The 14,818-nt window shown below is 42.5% G+C and overlaps 1 pseudogene; it reads left to right on the forward strand.

Annotated features, from left to right (window-relative positions):
- Positions 1-11,208: 11,208 nt before the first annotated feature.
- LOC121833653 lies at positions 11,209-13,939 on the forward strand (annotated as a pseudogene).
- Positions 13,940-14,818: the final 879 nt, after the last annotated feature.

Consider the following 14,818-nt stretch of genomic DNA (forward strand, 5'->3'; position numbering starts at 1 on the left):
TAGATGATTTTTTGATTCTTTTTAATGAACGTTCGTCCTTGACGTACCTTGACGATATAAACTCTGTTTTAGAAGCTTTTAGACACAATGGGAAAGGATTAACATTCACCCATGAACTGCCTAAGCAGGGTAGTTTACAGTTTTTAGATTTAAGTCTTAAGGTTTTAGTACGACACACGTGTTGGATGTACGCCCCGCGGTCCCAAAAGGAACTCTTGCCGTATGATTCTGCGCACTCTAAGGTGATAAAAAGAGGTATCGCTATGCTATGCCTAGAGTCGGCTCTTAAAAGGTCGTGCTCACACCGGATGAAGACAAGTTTTAAGAACCAGGTGACAAGGCTATTGTCAGCGAATCCCGGAGAAAAGCTCACCGGAGAAAAGCTCACCGGAGAAAAGCTCACCGGAGATAAGCTCACCGGAGAAAAGCTCACCGCGAAACCGGCGGATGCGGAGAAAAGCTCACCGGCCATTGAGCGTATGCGGAAGAAAGCTCACCGATATTTTTTCTTCGTTTTATATGGTGGCTCTGTGATTATGCGTAACATATATCAATTTATTGTAATTAAAATTCGTCAGCTTTGTAAAAAAGAAAATGTCATTTTCTATATTTGTTAAACTTTTTGGGTATACTGCTCCCAAATTGATAATTGCGGGCGAGTGTTTTCTGTGGCTTATTTTCTTGGCAACTAAAGCCTAACTGGAAGCTTTATAAACTTGAAGAACAGGAAAAAGTTCGAAAACTTAATAAAGTCTGTCTAAGACCTAAAAATCAAAACTGTAGATGCCCGAAATTCGAAAGTGCATGCGGAACAACGCTGTGCCTGAAATTCTCTTTGAAGCTTTTGTTAACCTTTGAAAACTGCATAAAACAGTCAGTAGGATATCGAGGCTTCTTTCTTCCACGGACAAGCACGTTTTTTAGCCGTTCGTGCTGGTGTTTCCACACGTTGCGTTTGTGTAATAGTGCCCTTCTACGGTGAGCCACCCATGACCTTCAGAGCTGCACACTGGCACCGTTGTTACTCGTGACCTATATAAGAAGTAGTCTTCTGTAATATAGCGAATAGGGCGAGTTGGTAAGCGTTATATATGATGAAAACGGCTCAAACGACGACGACGGAGTGAGGACAACAAACATGACAAGACGAAGCTGTTCTCGAAACTAAAGGTTTGTTAGTCAAATTAACAGGAAGAGAACAGCGTAGCCGCCACTGATTACATCAACAAACACCTACTTATCTATTAGGCACTACACAATATTTGGAGCTGAAACGTTTCACACACCGCCATTCATATTAGCTCGCAAAAAACGAACCTCTTCATCTGACAGAGCTGCCGACGGCGCACTGTCAGCTGTCAATAAATTGTTGTCTCTTTCACCGGTGTACGATGTTCTGATTATATACTTGCGGCTTCATTAATATACAGAATGGGAGATTACTAATTTCCGAGGAATTTGTAAATATGCACAATGAACTTCAAGAATATTACAAAAAAGATGATTTATTTTTAATGAAGTGATGAATGCGAATCGTGTTAAATTGCCACGTTTGACGCAGAATCCGCTAAGTTAAAAAGGAAAAAAAAATGGTGAGCTTTTCTCCGCATCTGCCGGTTTTGTGGTGAGCTTTTCTCCGGTGAGCTCTTCTCCGGTGAGCTTTTCTCCGGTGAGCTTTTCTCCGGTGAGCTTTTCTCCGCCGCCCATTGTCAGCGGGCTACCCTGAAAAGGTCGTGACGAGTGTCGCAGAAGGCATTCTTCAAAAGGTAAAAGGCCATACCACGACGGCAAAGGCGAAAACGGCGCGGTGTCGAATGAGACCTGAGGTGGTACCTTATGTGCACAGAATGTCGCACAACCTCAAGAAGGTGGCGAACCGCTTTGGAGTGCCGCTCGTGTTCTCAGCACCGAGCAAACTCGGCCAACTATGCTCTCGTATCACCGGTGGCAGCGGTAAGAGGCAAGGCTGCACCACAAAACATGCCAGGCCATATGTTGATTGTGCCACGGGGGTGGTTTATGAAATCCCCCTTACGTGTGGGAAGTCCTACGTAGGACAGACGGGCAGGTGTACAAACGACCGACTAAGGGAGCACGCGCAAAATTTCAAGAAGAATGATGGGGCACATTTGCCTGAACACTGCAGCAAATGCCGGTGTGAGCCACGTCTTTCTGAGACAGCGATTCTGGGCAGAGGCAAGTGCCAAAAAGCGCGCGAGTTATTAGAGGCGTATTTCATTAGAAAAAGGGGTGCACAATGCGTAAGTGACACATCTGTTGCACTCTACAATGCCGAGGTTAGATTATCATGATAAGTTTTTGTAAATTGGGCGATAAGCGTATGTCACATGGCTAAGCGCGTGCGTGGACGAGATGAAGATGACGAGGATTGTATTCCTTTCTTTCTGCACTTTTCAAATATAGTTGCGAGTGGCGCCTGTTTTGTCTCTTTCTCTCTTGTGTCCGTGTTTTTGCGCCTTGTAACATTGAATACCAACTTTTAAAAGCAACAGTTTTTTTTTTTTTTAACACTTTCACTCGTTTGATTTGTGTTTCATCGTTCGGCCACCTTGCTAGTTTTGGCGAAAAGCGTCATCCTAAGAGATATGGCATTCTTAATAGCATGCTGAAATGAGGGGTTATGATGACCGACAATATACAGAATGCTGAAAATAATCCCTGGAGAAAGGGAACAAGAGGGACAAGGGACAAACACAAATCCCCAAACACAACTAGGTGACTGGTGAGCGACCGAAAAAATCCGCCTGGTCCGGGTATCGAACCCGGGACCTCTCCATTACAAGTGGAGTGGTCCCGGGTTCGATACCCGGACCAGGCGGATTTTTTCGGTCGCTCACCAGTCACCTAGTTGTGTTTGGAGGTCATCTCCAAACACAACTAGGTTTGTCCCTTGTCCCTCTAGTTCCCTTTCTCCAGGGATTATTTTCATCATTATTGTCCAGCTCGCTTGCCCCTTTGCATTTAATTGCATTATAATCATACAGAATGCCTTTCTTAATACGACCAAAATTTAAAAAAAAAAAAAAGCTAACTTGCGTTAGAGCTTTTGTAGTCCTGCGGTCTCAGGGGCCTCTAGAAAAGATGCGACATTGGTGAATTAGTGAGATATACAGGGGGCGTTTCCACAAACGCGAGGAAAATCGCTCCTGAGAAAACTACGCATCGCACAGAAAAAAAGGTTGATGCCGTAATGGTCTATTTCAACCATTCAGAGGAATTATTAGCTTTCAATATAATTGACTAATTATAATTAATTTCGAGTAATCAAACTGTTAAATATTAATTTTAAAATTATGTTTTTTTTATTAGAATCCTTCTGGGAGTCATCGAAAACTACTAAACACACCTACATTATGATGATATGAGACACGCGCAGCATTGTACGGCGTTCCAAAAAAAAAAAAAAAATGCTCCATTTGGACGCGTTTCTGGGTTTTTAATTCTTATCGGATCAGCTAATAACGGAACTAAATAATTCCTTTTTCCTAGTTTGTAACGACCGCTATGCCCCCCCCCCCCCTCCCCCCCCCTCAAAAAAAAAAAAAAAAAAAAAAAAATTTGGAATGATTACACTGTGATGTACTCGAATAGCATACTCTAAATTCTGAGCTGTTTCGGGCAGCTGTTTTGCTGTAAAAAGTCGAACAGGACTAAAGTGTTTCCGTGTTACGATAAAATCCAATAATACTCGCCGAATTTCGAGGCTCTCCGTTGCACGAACTCGGACCGGTTTTCATATTTTTCTGGGAAGCTCAGATATGTTTTGCGTTATGGAAACCTAATGCACCTATAAAGGCATCGAGCTCCACTCGTTATGTGTGCTCCCACCACGCGTCATGACGAGATGGAAGTAATTCGAGTTTCATGGCTTTAACAGGTATGACAAGGGGGGAGGCCCTCATCTGATCGAATAACGTTTATATAGCGAACGCCCACGTTTCATCGAATGATACTTTAGCGAATAGTCGGCCGCCATGAGCGTTTACGGGTGGGCCAAGTGGGTTCACAATTTTGTAATAAGCCGCCGCAGACTGTCGCCGCGAAGCGGCGTAAGCCAACACCTCCCAGAAAAGAAGGCCTTAGCGCTCTTCTCGTGACGTCGCAAAGGAAGGCCATCGGGGGCGCGCGTCGAAGCGAAGGCAACGCGCGTGGATCGAGCGTCGTAACGCGCTTTTCGTTACATACGCGTGTCTTATTAGCTAAAATGAAAGCTGCACATAGCAACGGGTCCAAGAAACACTTTATTACACGGGCAAAACATTACACCGCTAAATAATCGGTATGAAATGGCACGAGGTATGCGTAGAAGACGTCTATAGAAAAATGTGATTGTTTAAAATTGGGTCACGCAATTATTGCCAAAGGAATGCATATTTTACGCAGAAATACTTCGACAAAATGGCGAGACACGCAGTGATTGGACACAGCAATACAGATCAGTTAAAAATCAGGCAGACGTAGCCAACGCGGACATATGGCTCGATCGACCAGTGTCACTTAAGATGATGTAAGCGATTTTATCGCGTGAAGTCACTGAATTAAAATTAATGTAATTTCGATCGAATGACAATATGGGGTCGACAAATCAGCTTGCGACGCTCGTATCACTCAAAACAGCGAGCTGATTAAATCTCGTATCATTTAATCAAAATATATACTTTTCCGTGTGGCAGGGGTACTAAACTTACTATTTATACAGTCAACTAATTTACTTCTCCCTATGGGCTCGAGCTGCCTAATAAGAAAATATAACCTATTTTGTATACAATAATACTATTACCTTAATATAGTTAAGATTCTAGTATAAACGCGGTAAAGGCAATAAAATGACATTAGTATAAATAAACACATAAGCACAAACAACGCACTTTCAATAATAACACAAACTTGTTACTTACCTTCCAGTAAAAACTAGAATATTACCGCACATACTTACAAATGTCGACGCAATAGCAAACGGATAAAGACGAAGAACAAGATTCCATTAACCATGTTGAATTAACCTGAGACTGGGGTAGAGACGAAACATCAAAACGTAAAAGGGACAGAAAATAGACAGGACGACGTCGTCCTGTCTATTTTCTGTCCCTTCTACGCTTTGGTGTTTCTTCTCTACCCCAGTCTCAGGTTAATTCAACCTGGTTAATATTCACCAGCTCGCCTGCACCCTACGATTTTTCCTAAAATTCCATTCTATGACGAAATTTTAAAAAAAAAATCGACAGAAGCACTTTACTTGCGTCCCGTACGAAAATGTCAGATACAGGCCGGAATGAAACATGACGGTTCCGCCTGGACCCAAAATTGGGGCACCAGTTTGAATCCAGCCTGGAAATGCGCAGTTCCAGACGGGATACTAACTGGTGCCCCAATTGATCCAGGCGGAACCGGCTGGTTCCAGTGGCGGTGCCCCGATTTCAGACCCAGGCGGTGCGCCGCCGGAATTCCCGCTGCGCTCACCACTGGGCTCTACAAAAGTATTTTGCGCGATGTCCTTAGCCGTTACAAGCGAGAGATCGTCACGATTTCAGACCCAGGTGAACTGGGTCTGAAATCGCGACGATCTCTCGCTTGCAGCGGCTAAGGGCATCGCGAGAAATACTTTTCTAGTCCAGTGGTGAGCGCAGCGGGAATTCCGGCGGCGCACACGGTCATCCAGACCAAACACGGTGCACGGAACACACACACAGCACGCACAAGCACAGTATCCAGTGTTGAGTGCATCGGGAAGTTCCGGCGGGCAAGTGGTATCCGAGTTGTCCAAGTATTGTCACCAAGCACACCAGCGCCAAGCGCATCCAGATGCCGAGCCAAAGTGCATTGGGTCAGCAGCTTCACAATATATGAAGAATAAAAGCCGAGGTCAGTGGGTGTCCATCCAGGGCAACGATGGGCGCGTCAGTATTCGTGCGCCCGCAGCGCGAACGTCGCCGCCGGGCGAGCGCCGGCCAACAGTCCGACGAGGGCGAAGAACCTAAACTCTCGGAGCGCTGCCGCCGACTGCAACAGACAAATCCAGGCGCACGCGCGGAGAACGCCCGCAAGCGCCTGCGTCGCGGATGCGCCTGTCCCTGCGTGACCTGCGAGAAACCGCAGAAGCTCCCCGCTGACTCCCCCCGCCGCCGCCGCCGCCGCCCCCCCCCCCCCCCCCCCCTTCTCCACCGCTGGCTGGGAGCAGACCTCCACCCATCACCGTGCGGTTCCAGGTTGCGTCCCACTGGATCGGACTGGTTAGACCCAGAACCGCGCGATACCAGATCGGATTCGCGCGGATCTGAACTGTCCACCGCGTGGATCCGAACTGGACCCGCTCCGATCTGACATTTTTGTACAGGGTCTTACATGACCATGAAAGCCCGTAAACAAGTTGTTTCTCACCTGTCGATCGTATCGATACGTCCCACAAGATCCACCACGAAAACATTTGAACACGAACTTCAAGAAGTCGCTCTCTGCCGAGAGAGGCCATCGACCAGTGCCATCGTTGACTATAGTTGCCACACGTCACTCAAACTGTCGCAGGACTGGTTTCGCGAATCCGTGTAAATGCCGTAGTATCAAGCGAACACACACGCAAAAAAAAAAAAAAGAACTACCCAAAATTGCTGTGACGACAAAAAAAAAAAAAAAAAACGACGGGTAGGAGGATTAAAAGAACCACTGCACACACACACGAGAGCAGCGGCACCAGGACGAGGCTTAATATTGTCGACCCATCTCTTGCTCGTGTGCGCTCCTTGCGGCGATGACAGGATTTTTTTCGGATCCTTTCCCTTCTGAAATGTCTCAACGTTCCTTTTCAGACAGTCAGCAGCTCCCACACAACGTAAATTTACCAGAATCGAAGAAGATGTCGCATCGGAAATTTGGAGCCGGTTCATTCGAAAAAGGAGCGGGTTTTCGGACGTCGCTTCGGTACAAAAAAAGAAAAAAATCCCGGATGTGACGTTTGCTTACTTTAGGTCAACAATGTAGCTTTCGATTGCTTTTTTTATGTGTTTAGTTTTTTTTTTTTTTTTTTTTTTTTTTGTAACGCAGGTAGTTTACGTGTGTTTCTTAAATTTGTCAAATATCGAAACAGCCACTAGGTTGTAGATTCTGTGCGCATGCGCTCGCAAACTTCCCGCGCACTTTGAGAAAACGAAACTCCCACCGAAACCAGCTGTTCCGGCGATGGATCCTGCTTCGGTATCTGAATGCTTAGAAAGTGCGTCATCTGAGGAGTTGCGCGAGGAAGAGAACATTATAAGAAAGTACTTAAAAGACGCGAAGAAGAGTGACGGGCGATGGATAAGTTATCTCGACGACGATACCACGTTCAAAGAGTTTGGACGCTCACTGTTGACAAGAAATGTATCGTACCAAACCGAGTCCTCACGCTACAGCGATGATCAAGATTCGAAAGGTAAGCGCATATGACATATGTAAATCACTCTAGTTTTGTGGCGAATATAATCATCTTCACGCGATATCAGAAAAGTTCAGGATAACTGTGAGAAGTGGAATATTTGGTATTGGATGACATATCTCTCATAATCTCCGTGAAAGAGAGATTAGGTTCTTTTTCTTATCAACCGTGGATATCATAGAGGTTTAGTGAATAATTAAACACGATAAAGTATACAGCGATTTTTTAGAATACTAGTTTCGTAGAAAAACCAAAACAAAAATGAATCCCGTTAAAATTTGTGCGAACAGTTCTAAATTTATTCACAAAAAAAAACAACTAAATATAAATAACTTGAAGAAACTGGGCTAACACATTTGCTTTGTCGTTGGGCATATGCAGGTAAAATATGATAATCATAGCTAACTTATTTTATTAGATAATTAACAACTAAATAACGCTCATAATGAAAAAAAAAAAAAAAAAACACCGCGACTGGGACAAAGATCAAAGGGAGAGACACAAGGAATTAAAGAGCTGACTAGGAACTCAATTATTGGAATGAAATCATGTTTTCGTTCAAATAATAATTGAGTTGCTAGTCAGTGTTTGTGCTGTGTATCTCTTCCTTTTGTCCTTGTCCTAGTCGCGCTGTTTTTTTTTCGTTATGAATTTTTATTCCTTTGTCCAGTTATATTCTAGTAGGTTTTAATTGTGGCCACGGGTTTCATATATTTTCTCTAATATTAATGTTAGGAAGGTGAAACTTTTGCATGAATACTAAGTGTTTACAAAGTATTATAACAAAGTAGCAAGAAACCTTTTTTTTTGTTGAAGTGTCTTTTATAAGTTGTTTTGAGGAAAATCGTTTTATTTCTATAACTTAAAGCAAAAATTCCAGGAGAGCTCTCAGCCACTTAATTATTATTATTATTAGTAGTAGTAGTAGTATTATTATTAGTATTATTATTCTTATAAATCTTTATTTTGAAAGGATGACTCTGCGGTCTGGGTGGGGAGAGGGAGGCGAAAAACCTCATTATAAAAATGAGGATGCGATGTAAAATTCTCACCGTATTTTTATTATAAAAAAAGAAAAATACGGAACCAGTGGAAATATTTATTTGTTAGTTATCTAATTAAGTAATCTAGGTATGATTAATATGTTTTACATCAAATGCCGAACAGAAAAGTAAATATGTATGTTAGACAAGAAGACGGCCACGATCTATATTTTTTTGTTTTGTTTTTTGTACATGAATTGAAAATCGTTCGCACCAATTTCAGTGGGAGCAATCAGCTATCACAACATTCTTGCGAACATGAGTAATATTCTCAGGGTCGTATGAATATTTCACAGATGAATAGAGTTGGTCTGTTCTGCTGTTCTGCGTGTCTCAATTGCCTTTTTTTAAGGATGATTAGCTATCATTATTCTCACAATATCTTGCTTGAATGTTCTATTTATTTCTTCTTTCAGCACGACTGATGTGTGGTGCTAAGAGTGGAGCTGCGCCAATCGAGTTTGATGTGCCGTTTCGGATTGTTTCCGAAATGAGCAAAGGGTGCATATTTGGAAGAGAGCGTCACAATGTTCATTCAAACAAAAAAACAGGTCCGTGTTTTTGCGAATAAAACACTCTTTTGTTACATTTTACTGCACATTTCTATCCCTAAGATAACCTGTTGACCGATAAACTGTTTTTCTCTACTGTGCTGCAATTAAAGTTCGACACTATATGTTTCGACAAGTGCTTTAACCGTACAATGCGAAGGAATGATTTAAAGGAATTATTGAACCCGAACACTGCGATATAATGAAAGATACTTTTTTGTCCACTCTGCGCCTACAGGTAAGTCATGCAACTGACTGGACTGACGCTACCTTTGCAAGGAAGAAGACAAAGCTGCAAGCTTCAAAAAAGAAGGGGTGCACAGCAACAATGCACGTCAAGAAGGTCGAACTGTTCCCCGACTACAAGGTACTGTCGTACACACTTGTTATTTTGGTTGTTCGTTCCAACTTTTAATATTATCTTTTAAGCAGTTAAAAGCCAAAGAGAATATGGTTTTGGAGCATACCTACTTTTTTAAAAAGCGAACTGGTTGATCTGTGCTGCTTCATGACTCTATACACACAAACCAAATTTCAATGAGGGGACCAATTAAATAATACTTAAGAACAAGCCAGCTGGTGGTGATTCATTACGTAAACAAAACCCGAGACTCGAGAACACAGAGACGCTCTGTGTGTTTGCCTCCTTCTGTGTTGCTGAGTCTCGGGTTTTGTTTACGTAAAGACAAATGAACTTGTGTCTCAGTAGTAGGAAACTGGAGTAGGAATTTAAAACCCGTGGAATGTCTTTTTTATATTAGCCATGGTTCTGCTAACAAGTTACCATAGCAAAAGCTGTTGGGAAGAGCTATTTCCATGATAAATATCCCAGAGAGTCTTATATTGAGAGCTGATGTGCTCTACTAAGAACCAGCAATGCCGTTTCTGTGCTATTTGGAAATACAAATATTTTACAGTGTAAACAGTACTTTTCAATGTTAAGGGAAATTTAAAATCACCTTACTAGTGTTTCTTTGCATAGCATCACAGATCAATTCTAATTGTCAAACTGTTTGAATAATTTTTAACGAATCAAGTAATTTCGAGCTTGAGATTTATTAAAAGATATATAAAACATTGATTTCAAATTTATAATCTATTTAGGTTTAAACAAGTTTCTCAAATGGTATTTTGACAATGCAATGCAGGCAATGCAGCAGCTTCAAATAAGCATTTCTTTGTTAACCTTTTAATAAATGAAAAGTACAGACTAGGCCATAATTGGCATCCATAGCACCATCTAGTTTCTTCTTCTTATTCATAAATGGCATTCCCAATCAAGAAAGAAATCTAGTGTAATAACAGTGCATTCCACATGTCTACTCAATACGCTAATGAAACTGCTGCCATTGTGTTGCTTCGTTTCAGTACACCTGTGCCGTGGGGGAAGCCCACTGCACGGGGCTAAAATTCTAAAGTTCGAAAACTATTCACATTTTTTTTCATTGACTCGTATTTCATGAATTTACAATTGCATACACTGACATTAGAAGTAACATGAGAAAGTTTGGGACAATTGCACACATCTGCACTTTATAATATCAAGATGCTTAGACAATCAGCTTTTACTACCTGTTGTTTTCAGAAGTGTTGTCAGAGGGATTCTGCAAACCTTATGTTCACTAGTGGAGGATACCTCATTCCACCAACAAAAGTGATTTAACATAAGAAAGCTTATTATAAAAATACATAATTAAAGTTGATCTTGTTATTTATTTTGTTTTTCGTTATATGCTGCATTTACACTATTTTGCTATTTACTGCTGCTTTTCATTTAATGTTGGACTTTTCATGTTTCTCTTTTCATTTGACACATGTTCACATACGCGCAGAGTTAATATGCTGACACTTCGTCCTTTGATTTTATGTGATGTGCCTGTTTGGTGCCTTAAGGTGAAATAAGTATGTTTGCAGAAAGAGCAAGTCTGAGCTGTACCTGTTCTTCACAACCCAAAAATGTTCTTCATTGTCTATGTAGCTTTATTTTCCTGTAGATGCAGTTATGATGTGCAAACACACACTTCATAGCAGGTACAATAACATACAGCTTACAGAAAAAAGGAAACTTTTTCATATTGATTCCAAAACATCTGAAGCATTTTTCGAGAACCTCCGTACTAACAAAGTTTGACTACTTCTCCTTGGTAGAAGTTTGGTTGATGTTACAAGCATATTCTGTCTTATTATGACCTTTAGATGGATCTTCCACTACTGCACTCAACGGAAGAAGAAAGAAATTTCCAAGGCCACTCTGTCCAGGCTGCGCACTGCACTGTCAGCTGAAGATGGTGCTGGGGTGGTGTGTCAGCAAAGAATTTACGTAAGCATGTCTGGGAAAGATGCACACTGCAATCACCAGTTCGGCATGGCCCTTAGCTATGCACAACCAATGGATGCAGATGTTGCATCCAAATTCAAGTTGCTTGTAAAGGAAAGCGTCACGTCGGTGAATGAGGTTCAGAAATGCCTCCGTTTCTTTGTAGAGGATGTGCTTTTTGCTGGCAAACAAAAACCATCTGACTCTTGCCGTGCATTTTATCCCACACGTCAGGATCTATCCACACACATTCAGAGTGCCACCTGTAAAGACCGGTTCAGCTCCTCTGACCAGGAGAATGTCCTGAAACTGGTAGAAGAAATGAAAAAGAGTGACCCAGCTGCAAACTACTTTTTCCGCCCCTATCGGGTGCATGATACACCTAGCTCCGAGGAGCTCCAAAGCACCTCCGAAGCAGTAGCAACAAATGCTTTGGCTTTGGATGATGAGGTGTTGTAAGTAACGGCAAAGGAATGTGATGAAACACTTCTGTTTTGTCATCAGACAGCTTTCATGAAATCTGCAATGCAGAAATATGCAGGAGATGTGATTTGTCTTGATGCGACAAACAAAACGACTGACTATGCCCTGCCCCTTTTTGTTTCTTGTGGCAAAAGCACCCACGGGTTATATCATTGTCGGTGTGTTTATTGTGCAATTTGAAACTGTGGAGTGTATTGCAGAGGCATTGGAGCTGTTTCGGCAATGGTGCCCAGATCTTAGTCCTAAGTTCTGGATGGTTGACTTCAGCAATGCCGAGATTAAGGCAATTTCCTCAGTCTTTCCCGAGAGCCGTGTTGCTCTTTGTGACTTTCATCGCAAGCAAGCTTGGGAAAGGTGGTGCAGAAAGAGGGAAAATGGGGTAGCTGACAAAGACGCACTGCTGGGTCTCCTTCGTAGACTTGCGCATGCCAGTTCCGAAGACGATTTTAATACTGCACTCGAGTGCCTCAAAGCTTCCACCGTCTGGAAATCAAATCGAAAGCTGCAGAGCTATGTGGAGGGACCGTGGTTGAACGTAAAAGAAATGTGGGCTTCCTGCTTTAGGAGTGAGCTAACTGTTAGAACTAATAATGGAACAGAAGCCCAAAACAAAATGCTCTAAGAGCACTTCTTGAAATTCCACAGTGGACGAAAGAGCCTGACAGGCCTGCTGCAGACGTTGAAGACTTTTCTGAGCGATAGAGAGATGCATTTCTCAAGAGACAACTTGCACTTCTTTTCAGACTACAGAGTTTACCACTTGTCTGTACCGACAGCACAACAGGCCTCCTGCTGTGGTCAAACACATAATGGCAAGGCTACATGCTGCCGAGGACATTGCTGAGGACCACATAACAACAGATGAGCCTAGTGGCATATTTCACGTTCAAAGTGCTGCATCGGCAAATGTTTCTTACCTTGTGCGGTTCTCCACACCGAGCTGCAGTTGTCCAGATTTTCAGAAGACAAGACTGCCCTGCAAGCACTTCTGTGCCATATTTTTGCACATCCAAGATTGGTGCTTCGACAGGCTGCCTCTTATAGGAATGGCCCTTTGATGAGCCTTGACAGCTTAACTGTCACAGATGTTGCAGTAGCCACCCCGTCGGAAAGCTGTGGACATGTTGCGGCTAATGTGAGTGAAGAGTGCAATGCCAACCGCACTCCCAGACTTGGAACGTCACGAAAAGTTGGGAATAGAAGCGCTGAAAGCAAAAGCCCTAGCCGAATTCGAAAGGGGAAAAAGCTTATCCTACTACTGCACCAGCCAAGATAATCTGAATAAAGTGCTAGAAATGCTTGGAGAGTGCAGCTCCCTGCTTCAAGAAGGGACACCGTCTTTTGGCGGTCTGGGTCTGCGTGGCTTACCCACCAAGGGGTGCTCTGGTCAGTGCAAGAGACAATCGGGCAACTGCAGCGTGCCCAATGTCTCCGAGCTGAAACGACACGGCCCTCTTCACCAAGAGCATTGGTGTGCTCGGGGACGTGTTGGGGAAAAGTCAGCCATGCTACGAAAAACATACAATGTTGCACCGATTATGAGTTTTAGTTTGGTGAAAATTGGGTTTCGGTGGACGTCGGCTCATAGAGAAGTTGGTTTTTCTCATCTTTTGAATTAGGTAACGTCTCGTGCTCAAACTTTCGGCATTTAATCCCACCGCTATAGCGTCACAATCTCACAAAGTTTCAGCTTGCTGCGATGCGTCATTTATTTATGCGGGTCGAAAAATCCGTTTTTTATTTTCTCGATAGGATCCTACAAATAGTCTTGGTGGCAGTCCTTCGATATACGGAGAGAAAAGCAGAGAAAAGCGGCGATGGCTCGTTCGCCCTAACAGTGTCGCGAAGTGGACGTCGGGTCACGATAACATAGTACAGCTTTCCTAGGAATAAAAGCCACATCCAGTTTTTCATAGATAAGAGTTTACAATAAAAAAAAAAACAAAAAAAACTAGAACTATCAATTTGTTTAGAACTTGATATTATGAACTTACACCGCAGTTAACTGTTTCAAATCCAAACATATTCTTCGAGTCACACGATGTTGTCGCGTAACTGCTTTTAGTAGGTTTTTGAGCAATTCTTTTTTCGCAGGTCACTCGGCTTCTCCGTGTAAAAACTAAAAAAAAAAAAAAAAACACGCCGCAGTTTTTTTTAAATTTTTTTTTTAAACGCTGGTAGATTTTTTTTTTTTTTTTGTATTTTTGAGGAGTTACCGAGACCCGTACGTGGTGTTTAATGCTGCGTCGCCAGCTCCGGTTAGAAGAGGTGAGACGAGATTTCTTCGACCCAACGAACGTGGACTCGAATTCTTCCGAGGCCTCCTATGATTAGGATTCCGTGTTTTTCGGAGTTTAATTTACGTCGATAAATTGAGGTTTATCGCGGTTTATTTTTCGTAGATTCACAATTCCTTGAACTTTTTAGTTTGAGTTTACTCTGCTCCCAGTTTTTCCAAAATTAAAAAAAAAAGAAAGTTACAAAAAAAGTCTGGACATGAACGCATCCTAAATTTATCAGAACTCGCCTACATTGAATTATATTTCTCAACTGCATTTGGCACTGGCGCTTTGCTCTTGGTCATTAACTATATATCACCATAAATGTTGCAAAGAAGTGTTGCATCATCAACAGTCGATACTTTGAAAAACTAAACTCGTGGACGGAGTCGCTAGGAAGCATGGAAGCTTAGCTGCCCTACCCATCCATATATATATATATATATATATATATACAACGGGCATGGTGGCGGGAGGCCGAAGGCGTGGGTATATAACTGAGAAGAAAAAAACCCTTCGTGAAAACAGCAACGGACGATTTATTTTTCGTCGTTTCGGCCGGAGTCCGGCCGAAACGTCAAAAATAAATCGTCTGTTGCTGTTTTCACTAAGGGTTCTTTTCTTCTCAGTTATATATATATAGGGTGGTTCAAGTCACCAGGTTCGATCTAAAACGGACCGTAAAAATCGACGCCTGCACGTATACCAATCTAAAC

The sequence above is a fragment of the Ixodes scapularis genome, unplaced genomic scaffold (genome assembly GCF_016920785.2).
Source record: "Ixodes scapularis isolate PalLabHiFi unplaced genomic scaffold, ASM1692078v2 PGA_scaffold8__174_contigs__length_109621045, whole genome shotgun sequence".
Taxonomy (NCBI): domain Eukaryota; kingdom Metazoa; phylum Arthropoda; class Arachnida; order Ixodida; family Ixodidae; genus Ixodes; species Ixodes scapularis.